This window comes from Prionailurus viverrinus, chromosome A2 (assembly GCF_022837055.1).
Source record: "Prionailurus viverrinus isolate Anna chromosome A2, UM_Priviv_1.0, whole genome shotgun sequence".
NCBI lineage: Eukaryota > Metazoa > Chordata > Mammalia > Carnivora > Felidae > Prionailurus > Prionailurus viverrinus.
The window spans coordinates 52,911,502-52,923,275 of NC_062562.1; positions in this window are offsets into that span (position 1 = coordinate 52,911,502).

An 11,774-nucleotide genomic window follows, 5' to 3' on the forward strand; every position below is an offset into this window, starting at 1 on the left:
ATGCATTCTTTGTATATTTTGGCTTTTAAGCCCTTATCAGATATAAGATATACAAATATTTTCTCCCATTCAGTAGGTTGCCTCTCATTTTGTTGATGGTTTCCTTTGCTGTGCAGAAGCTTTTCAGTTTGATGTGATCCCAATTGCTTATTTTTGCTTTCGTTGCTTTTGCTTTTGGTGTCAAATCCAAAAAAATATCACCAAGATCAATGTTAAGGAGTTTACTGACTGTCTTCTAGGAGTTTTATGGCTTCAGGTCTTATATTCAAGTCTTTAATCCATTTTGAGTTAGGTTTTGTGTATGGTGTAAGAAAGTAGTCCAGTCTCTCTGTCTCTCTCTCTCTCTCTTTCTTCTTTCTTTTCTTTTTTATTTCTGTTTTTTTTTTTTTTTTGCATGTGGCTATCCAGTTTTTTTTAACACTATTTATTGAAGAGACTGTCCTTTCCTCATTGTATATTCTTGGCTCCTTTGTTGTAAAGTAATTGACCATATATATGTCAGTTTATTTCTGGACTCTCCATTCTGTTCCATTTGTCTATGTGTTTTTATCCCAATAACCATATTCTTTTGCTTACTATAGCTTTGGAATATAGTTTGAAATCAGAGAGTGTGATGCCTCCAGTGTTCTTCTTTCTCAAGATTGCCTTGGCTATTCGGGGTCTTTTGTGGTTCCACACAAATTTTAGAATTTTTCTTTTTTATTTATTTATATTTGGTAAGTATACCATTTGTAGATAACCCTAAAAACTTATGGAATGAATGCATGTCATCAACATGGAGGACTCTGAGTATTTTGGATTATTGTTCCCAATTATTCACTCTCCTCCTTTCTTTAACTGAGGACATGTCCCCATCCATTGCCAAGTGATTTATCTCCCTTGTCTCACTGACATGGGGCTTGGTTATGGGATTTATTTTGGCCAATGGTATGGAAACCAACAGAATTTACTCCATGAATGCCAATTCATTTGGTTCTCCCACTTCCACAGAAATGGTCAGATTGAGTCCTAGAATGGAAAGAAAAGTGGAACAGAACTACCACCAGTTTGAGACTGCCAACACATAATGTAAGTGATAAAAGCATGTTTATGTTATAAGCAAATGGTGTTATAGAGTTGTTTGTTTCTACAGCGAAGCTGACTGACATATATCAACAAAAGTGTATTGAGACTAACCCTTCCCCAAAGTTTGCCTAGAGTAGGTGAGATACTTAAAAAAGTTATTTTTTTTAAGCTATCTATTGCAATATTGAAGGAAGGTGGTTTGGAAATTAAAGGAGACTAATTCAAGTAAATAAGTATAGTATAGAAAGATATATCAAACCTGTATTGGGAAGAGGAAATGGTATTTCCTTGATTTAAAAATCTGTACATTAGTTTGTTATATTCTCTGTAGGCTCCCTAGACAATCCTTCTTAAACTTTCAAGTTTGATTTCTCTCAGAAAAGTCATGGCCTATAAAATGACTAATAGTATTATTGAAAAATGAGGTTGATTTGAATACTTAATAAAATACTTTCAAGCACTCTACTTGAAAATAAATCTTTTTTTTTCAAGCAACTATCTATGACATAGAAATAAAAATCTGTAGATTTTTATCTGAAAGTATGGTTAGATTCTCTTCTTATGGATAGAAGTACAGCCCAGCAATGCCTTTTACAAGATCTACTAAACTTTGCGAGGACCATCTAAAATCTAATAGGAGTAGGGGTGCCTGGGTGGCTCAGTTGGTTAAACATCTGACCGGCTTAGATCATGATCTTGCAGTTCATGAGTTCTAGCCCCATACTGGGCTCTCTGCTGTCAGCATGAAGCCTGCTTCGGATCCTCTGTCTCCCTCTCTCTGCACGTCCCCTGCTCATGCACATGCACATTCTCTCTCAAAAATAAATAAACGTTAAAAAATAAATAAATGAAATCTAATAGGAGGGGTGCCTGGATGGCTCAGTCGGTTAAGCATCCAACTCTTGATTTCAGCTCAGGCCATGATCTCACGGTTGGTGAGATTGAGCCCCACGTCGGGTGCTGCACTGACAGTGTGGAGCCAGTTTGGGATTTTTCTCTCTTCTTGTTCTCTGTCCCTACCCTGCTCATGCTTTCTCTCTCTCAAAATAAATAAACATTAAAAAAATCTAATATAGGAATGAAAAATCAGAGCATTCTAAAAAGTCCTGAATTTCTAACTTATTAACTGGGCCACAATTTTGGAATCTTTGATGCTGTTTTCAAAAGCAAACATTACTCTTATTTAAGTCCTCTAACTTTGTATCCTTGTACTGTTCTGGCTGCTCTCAGATCCCCTTCCCCATCCATTCTGAAAAAGTAAGACCGATAAAGCCCAAAGTCACTTTCATCAAAGCACATACCTGACGCATACTCCACTACCTAGAGCATGAAGGCCAAACTACAACTTGCCATCAAAGCCCTCTGCAAATAAACCCACTATTAGGTGTTAGCTTCCTACAACACAAATCCTCTACTCAAGACTAATGATCTACTCGCTATTCCTCAAATATAACTTGTACTTTTCTGCCTATTCACCTCTGCTCATGAGGTTAGAGATATGTTCTCTCTCTCTCTCTCTCTCTCTCTCTCTCACTCTCTTCTGCATGTCCAAATACTCCTTACCCGTCAAGCCCCCACTCACATTTCACTGATGAAGCCATCCATGACAACATAATTACAAGGGACTTGGGTCTTATTACTATCACAAGGAACATGGGATGATACAGGCTTTTGGGAACCCAATATTGCCTGACCTAGTGAAGTCAAAGGACAATAATTTATTACCATAATTTCTTAGGGGCTAAATAGCATGCCCATAAGGCAAAAAGGTAAACATCACATAGAAGCCTATTCTATAAGGCCAGATTCTGCTGTGGGCAATTTAGTTGGAATTTAGGACAAATGCATACACCAAAATCACCTTTTTAAAGTAATGGTTACTGCTGAAGCAATCTTTTAATAACCTGAAGACCCCTTAAAGATTGTGGGTTCTTAGGGTACAAGAAGAGTAAGTCTTGAAGGTGGGGGGATCTGTGCATTCTTTAGAAAACGTATACACTATAAATATTATTTGTAGTCTGTTAGTTTTCGTGCTTAATTTTTTTTGTAATAATTATTATTTTCAAAAGGTTTTATGTTGGGGCACCTGGGTGGCTTAGTTGCTTAAGCATCTGACTTTAGCTCAGGTCATGATCTCACAGTCTGTGAGTTTCACGCCCTGCGTCAGACTCTGTACTGACAGCTCAGAGTCTGGAGACTGCTTCCGGTTCTGTCTCTCTCTCTCTAGCTCTGCCCTTCACCTGCTCATGCTCTGTCTGTCTCTCTCTCAACAGTAAATAAACATTAAAACTTTTTTTTAAAAAGGTTTTTTACATTAAATCTTAATGTATAAAACAGATCAAACTTATTTTGATTAAATCAGGACAAGTAGGTCAGGCACACCACTAAGTTGACCTATTGTACCTTTATCTAAAGGTGATCTCTGCTTCCCTTCCACGAGTGCCAAGTGTCTAAAAAACAGTTTATCACTTGTCTAGCCCAACTCTGCTATCCAGTCTAAAGCATCTCTGATGATTTGTCATCCAGCCTGTCTTCAAATCTAAGATTTTAGACTTCCTGTTTGGCTGAATCTGAGCTATAAGCTAATATTATAACTATTCTCAAAAAGGAGAAGTAGCAGCTGCTCAAATCAAAATCCACTTGGAATGAACACATCAGGAACCTTCAACAGATAGGAATATATGCCGTTCATGCCAAAGTACTCAGACAGCAATGAGGAAAGGGACTTCATGTCAACCTCTGGGTAAGAGCCGACTGCCTCCAGCCCAGTGAAGACAGGCAGGAGGAGTTCTATGGAGTGTGCCTTGGGAAGTGGGACAAGGCTCTTCGGCACTGTCTCTATTCCTCACAATTACTTCAAGCCTCAGGGCTGCTGGCTGTTTGAAATGTCATTGCTATTAAAAACATTTACCCTAAGTGACAGGATCAATCTGATGAAAAGTTACAAAGACGAAGGGTAGAGAACGTTAAAAATGTGTATCACATTGCCATGTTTTCACTCACACTCCTCCCAGGTCTCTCTCTCTTTCATGATGAAGTCCAAGACCATGGATGGGATCTTTCAGGATCACAAAATACATGTATATTTCCTTTCATGGAAAAAGGAACTTCTTAAAAACCAATAATCTTTTAAATGGCATTGTGGGAAGAAGGATTCTTCATGCCAGGTTCTACATCCAAATGAACTGAGGAAAGGTACCATGTGACAGATAATCATGGATAAATACAATAGGAAGCTTAACTTCCTCCTGGAGATTGTCCAGAGCCTCTTGGCGCTAAGCCAGTGTTCCCACTCCTGCTCCTGAGGTAGGTGTTCTTGCTTTCCAACAAACCCTCACAGGTGCCAGGGTTATAAGACAGAAGGTAGAGAGGAAGGCACAACTCTGTATGAAAGGAAGTGATTCATTTTAAAATATACTGCATTTAAATATAATATTAAAGTGAGTATTAGATTCCACACTCTACTGTGAGTAAGGGTATGGCTGCTAGAAGCCGAAATGGGGAAAAAACCCAAAACAACCAAAGTTGGATTTTGGTAGATGTGCACCAGCCCATGGGTAAAATGCTAGCCAGGTGCCTACTGGAAGCATGTATATCGGGGAGCACAAAAGAGAAGGGTATTTCTGAGAAAATACCTGGCAAACCCTCAGAACATAGAACTCAGGCAAGCAGAACCATGAAACAAATACAACATAAACCTACCAATTAACCACTTTGCTTCTTCTGAATTATGCTGTGAGTGGTAGCATTCTTCCAAATATAGATGGTGTGTTATTTAAAGGGTAGTAACAAGGTGCTGGCATAGGGGTTTCATGTTGTTAATATATGAATAGGAATCATTTAGGCTTCCTGCTGGAGGAGCCCTTGCTGGAGATAAATAGTATGTGCAATTTCTGCTGTCAACAGAACCCAGTGTGATATGTCTTTAGTGGGATGAAATGACACTGAGCAGTGGCCCTGAGAGCAAGGGGCTCTGGTTGGTAATAGCCAGAATTATATTTAGTCTCCTGAGCTTTTACCACCTTTGCTTTATTCTAAACTCACCTCCTGTAAGTTTTCTACTTAGCTGCAGTCAGTCTAGGTGTGAGGCACATAATGAAGGCATTTGCTTTTTCTTTGAGAGCCATAAAATCTTTCTGAGGGGAGGAACAACTGCTTTTTTAAAAACAGAAATTTAAAATCCAATTTGTAAATGTACATTTAAAATAATTGAATCCTGTGGGGCACTTGGGTGGCTCAGTTGGGTAAGTCTGATTTCGGCTTAGGTCATGATCTTGCAGTTCACAAGTTCGACCCCCGCTTCTGTCTCTGTGCTGACAGCTCAGAGCCTGGAGCCTGCTTCGGATTCTGTGTCTCCCATCTATCTCTGCCCCTCCCCCACTTGTGCACACACAAGCTCTCGTTCTTGCTCTCAAAAATAAACATTTAAAAAAAATTTTTAAAGCTGGCTCACTGAAAAAATTAACAAATATAAATGATCCAAAGCCAACCTGATTTTGAAAAAGGAGAGGAGGCCTAAAGACACAGCATAAGAAATGGCAAGAGGAGAGTAACCATCAAAAGAGAAGCAATTTTAAAAATTACAGTTCTAAGCAAGTACATTAGAAATTGTATACTAAATAGATAACTTGCTAGGATAGCAGTTCTCAAATTTGGGGGGCTCCTGAAAATTACTGAAAATACAGAAGAACTTTCATTTATGTGGGTTGTATCTATTACTGTTTACCATGTTTGATATTAAATTTGACAACTTAAACAGTATTTGTGTAGTAATTAAAATTTTAAATAATTATAAACCCATTGCATGTTAACATAAATAACAATTTTAGGAAAAATAAAAATTCTGTTCTCCTTTCTAATCTGAAAAATTACTGAGAAGAGTGGCTTCTTTACATTTTTGCAGATCTCTTTAATATCTGGCTTAAGAAAAGACAGCTGGGGGGCGCCTGGGTGGCGCAGTCGGTTAAGCGTCCGACTTCAGCCAGGTCACGATCTCACCGTCCGTGAGTTCGAGCCCCGCGTCGGGCTCTGGGCTGATGGCTCTGGGCTGATGGCTCTGGGCTGATGGCTCGGAGCCTGGAGCCTGTTTCTGATTCTGTGTCTCCCTCTCTCTCTGCCCCTCCCCCGTTCATGCTCTGTCTCTCTCTGTCCCAAAAATAAATAAACGTTGAAAAAAAAAATTAAAAAAAAAAAAAGACAGCTGGGGGTTCCTGGGTGACTCAGGTGGTTTAGTGTCTGACTCTTGATTTCAGTTCAGCTCATGATCTCAGTGTCATGGGACCAAGCCCCACGTTGGAGCTTGCTTAAACTCCAACTCCGTGTGGAGCCTGCTTAAAATTCTCTGTGTCTCCCTCTGGCCCTCTGCCCTGCTCACACACAGTCTAAAATTAAAAAAAAAAAAAAAAAAGACAACTGGATTCTCACCTGTTTCTGTACTGAGTTTATTGTCACATGCTGTAGCTTCTGGATACCTCTACTATGTATTAGTGAGAGAATGAGAGGGAAAGACTTGGACACTTGATGTTCTAGGAAAATATACTTTAGAAAAAATAAATGTATATAATTTACTCATTCCAGAATGCAAGAATGCTTCAATATTAGGAAATCATTAGTCATCATAAGTCAAACAAATAAGTCATCATATAAGTAGATGGAAGCATTTGACAAAATTAAAAACCCAGTCCTGATAGAAGTACTCAATAAAATAGGAACCAACGAATACTTTCTTAAAATCATAAAATACAAAAATTATGTTATTTCATTAGCATGAATTTATGTATACCCTGATTTTATGCTTTGCTTTTAATTTTATATATGATATAGATGTAGATATGGAGATGGAGATAGAGACAGAGACAGAGAGAGATAGAGACAACATAGAGTTAGAGAAAGAGGTATCTTAGCCCCCCAGACCAGCATCTTATTTAATGGGATACCCCAAAGGCATTCCCACTAAAGTCAGGTTTAAGACAAGGGTGACCACAATCACCATTATTATTAACCTGATATTGGAGGTACAAGTCAATGCTGTTTTATAAGTGAAAGCAATTAGAGGCATAGGAATTGGAAAAGAGGGATAAAATTATCTTTTGGGGGAAAACCAAGAGAATTGATGGAAAACCACAAATTAGAGACTTTAGTTAAGAAGCAGGAAATTAGGTCTCTTCCCACACACTTATTTAACATGCCATATTCCTGTGTATTCTCTGTTTTGTTCCATTAGTCTGTTTTTTTTCTATTTGTAGACCAGTATCACACAGTTTTAATTACTATAACTTTATGATATGTTTTTATTGTTAGGAAAATCCTAGCCTTTTCTCCTTTTTCAGAGTTGTCTTGATGATTTTCTCTTGTACTTTTTCTATTCTATATGAAACTTAGGTTAAGTTCCATTAAAAAGCCTTTTGATACACCTCTCTGTTTATTGCAGTACTATTTGCGATAGCTAAATTATGGAAGCAGCCCAAGTGGTCATGGATTGATGAATGGATAAAGGAGACGTGGTATGTATATACAATGGAATACTACCCAGAAATAAAAAGGATGAAATAAAAGGATGAAATCTTGCCATTTACAACAACATGGTTGAATCTAGAGGGTATAATGCTAAGTGAAAGAAATCAGTCAGAGAAAGACAAATACTGTATGATTTCACTCATATGTAGAATTTAAGAAATAAAACACATGAGCAAGAGAAAAAAAAAGAGAGAAACCAAGAAACAGACACCTAAAGTATATATAGAACAAACTGATGGTTACCAGAGGGGATTGTGGGGATGGATGAAATAGGTAATGGGGATTAAGGCATACGCTTATCACGATGAGCACTGAATAATGCATAGAATTGTTGAATCACTATATTGTACACCTGAAACTAGTGTAACACTGTATCTTAACTATACTGGAATTTTTTTAAAGCCTTTTGAGGGGCTTCAGGGTGACTCAGTTGCTTAAGCATCCGACTTTTGATTTCAGCTCAGGTCATGATCTCACGGTTCATGAGTGTCACTGTCAGTGACCCATGTCACTGTCAGTGGGAAACCTGCTTGGGATTCTCTCTCTTTCTCTCTCTGCCCCTCCCCCCATCAAGATAACTAAATAAACTTTAAAAATAAATAAATAAATAAATAGCCTTTGACATTATGATTGGGAAGGCACTACATTTACATATTTATTTCCCAGGAGAATTGACATCTCTAAAATATATGACTTCCCATGTCATAGTGTATGCTGTTCTTCTAAGCATGGCCTTCCCTGACCACCCTCTTGTAAATCGCATCCCCCCAACACTCCCTACCCTCCTCCCCTGCTTTATTTTTCTCCATTGCACTTGTCTCCATCTAACATACCTTATAGCTACTTTTTATTTTGTTTATCATCTGTCTCCCCTTTACTAGAATAGAAGTTTCATGAGGACAAGTACCTTTGTTTTCTCTGTGGCTATAAATGGCCCCAATGCCTAAGATGGCACCTGACACTTAACAAGTGCTCAACAAATATTTGCTGATAAATTAATTAATACAATTGGGTCTTATTTTATTCCTTAAATAACACTTTACAGTTTTCTTCATATATAACTTGCTAATTTCTTGAATATTTGTTCCAGTTATGTTGCTGCTATTGTGAATTTTATTCCACTTAACTTTCTAATTGATTAGAAATTAGAAAATTTTAATAGTTTCTTACTTGATTCTCTTGGACCTTCTAGATTAACGATCATATAATTTGCAAATATTGTCTCTTCCTTTCTGATATTTATACCTGAAATCTTCCCCTGTTTTATATTTTCATTGGTGGGGGCCTCCAACAAAATGTTAAAAATTATGAGTAAGGAGCATCCTTGTTTTGTTTCTAACTTTTAGGAGATGTTCATCATAGTAATTAGTACATATGATTAAATATGGTAAATGGACTTATCAGGTTAAGGAAGTTTCCTTTTGTTCCTAGGAAATAGGAAGCACAAAAGTTTTAAATTTTAATGTACTCAAATTATTAATATTTTTCTCTATGGTTTGTATTTTCTGTGTCTTATTTGAGAAATCTTTCTTTACCTCAAGGTCATACAGACACTTTCCTACATTTCTTTCTATAAATCTGCCACTACCATTTGAGCCTTTGGTGTACCTGAAATTAACATTTGTGGTATTGCGATGTAGGGATATTTTCATTTCTCTCCTATGTGGACAACCATGATCCCAGCGTTACTTCTTGAACAATCCTCATCCACTTGCAGTGATATTTCTATCATACATCAATGCTTGGGTCTATTTGTGACTTCTCAGATGTGTTCCATTAATTTATTCATCTATCCTTGCACAAATACTGCACTATCTTCCTATAATGAACAAATCTTACTACATGATAGGAAAAGTCCCTTATCACATTCTCCTCGAAATTGTCTTTGCGATTCTTGGCTCTCTGTCCTTCCACAGAATTTTAGGATCAGTTTGTCAGGTTGACAAATTAACCCTGTTGAAATTTTTATTGTAATTATATTAAATGTATAGATGAATTTCATGGAGAAGTGCCATTTTCACAAACTGGGTCTCTTAGTCCATAAATGGGATCTATATCTCTCCATTTATTTAGGACTTCTTTTATGTTCTTTAATAGTGTTTTAAATTATCTTTACATAATTATGTTGTGTAATCTTTCTTAAATTTATTCCTGGATAGCCTGTAGTTTTTTGTAATTATGATAAATATCCTTTATTTTGTTATATTTTCTAATTGACTTATTACTGGTGCATAGGAATGCTATCGGCTTTTCTAAATGCTGATTTCTCCAGGAATCTTGCAGCATTCACTCATTAGTTGTATGTTTACAAATTTTTGGATTTTCCATGTAGATATCCATATTGTCTACCAAGAAGGACTATTTTCAATCTTCCTTTACAATCCTTTAGCCTCTCCAATTTACTTACCCTACCTCTTGATGAACAGAGGTTCTTAACTTTAATTAAGTCCTAGTTATCAAGATTTTCCTTCTTGTTATTGCTTTCTGTTCCTGTTTAATAAATTGTTCTATATTTTTCTATGTTCTGAAATCTTTATTGTTTTTCCTTTTATATTTAGATCTACAAATCATCTGGAATTGATTAGTGTATGTAGTAGGAGATAGGAGTCAAGATTTATTTATTTTTCCGTATGGATATCAAATCAGTTCAGTAACATTAAATGAAAAGCCAACTGACAGCCTACTAAATTATGGTGACAACTTGTCATAAATCTCTGGAGATCTGTTTTAGAACCCCCTACTATGTTTTAATGGTCTATCATTTTGTAAATAGCATATTGTCTGAATTACTGTATTTTATGGCAAATTGTGTTGTCAAGTAGCTCCAATATCAATGTTCATCAGAATTATCTTAGTATTCTTCAGCTTATCAGTTTCCACAAAAAGCCTTCTGAAATTTTTATTAGTATAATATCAACTGGAAGACTTGACACATTTACAATATTGAGACTACCAACTCATAAATGTGATATATCCTTCTATTTATTTAGGTCTTCTTCAGTTCCTCTAAGTAACGTTTTGTAGTTTTCTGTGTAGAGTCTTCCACATCTTCTGCTAGATTTTTTTCCTAGATAAATGATTTTTTTCTATTATAAATACATATATATGTATAACATATATGTTTAGAGGCGCCTGGGTGGCTCAGTCGGTTGGGCGTCTGACTTCGTCTCAGGTCATGATCTCGTGGTCCGTGAGTTTGGGCCCCGCGTTGGGCTCTGTGCTGACTGCTCAGAGCCTGGAGCCTGTTTCAGATTCTGTGTCTCCCTCTCTCTCTGACCTTCCCCCATTCATGCTCTGTCTCTCTCTGTCTCAAAAATGAATAAACGTTTAAAAAAAGAAAAAGAAAATGATCACTTTTTTTATTTGGGAAGTTTTTCTTTAGACTAATGTAATTTTTTTACTTAAATATTTGAAAATTCACTGATGAAGCCATCTGAGCCTGGAATTTTCTTCATGAGAAAGTTTTAAACTAAAATTCAGTCTCCTTAGTAGATAGAGGACAATTCACATTTTCTGTCTTTTTTTGTCTGTATTGGTAGGATGTGTTTTTCCAGGAATTGTCCATTGACTTAAAATTTCAATTTAACTTTGGCATAAAGTTTTCCATGGTATCTCATCTTCTTAAATTTTTTTTAATTTAAATTTTAGTTAGCATGAAGTGCAATATTGATTTCAAGAGTAAAATTGAGTGATTCATCACTTAAACATACAACACCCAGTGCTCATCACAACAAGTGCCCTCCTTAGTACCCATCACCCATCTAGCCCATCTCCCACACACCTTTCTCCATCACCCCTCAGTCTGTTCTCTATTGTTAAGAGTCTCTTGTGGTTTGTTTCCCTCTCTTCTCTTCCCCCCTGCCACTTCCCATACGTTCATCTGTTTTGTTTCTTAAATTCCACATATAAGTGAAATCATGTGATATTTGTTTTTCTCTGATTGACATATCTCATCTTTTTAATATCTGTAGTATCTTATACTTATGTGTTTTTTTAATACAAATATTGGTAATTCTGCTTTGTCTAGAATTATTACAACTGCAACTGTTTTTGTATTATTGTTTGTGTGTTAGTAAGTCTACCATAACAAAATACCACAGACTGAATGGCTTGAACAACAGAAATGTATTTTTTCACAGCCTGGAGGCTAAAAGTCCAAGATCAAGGTATCAGCAGGTTTGGTGTCTCCTGAG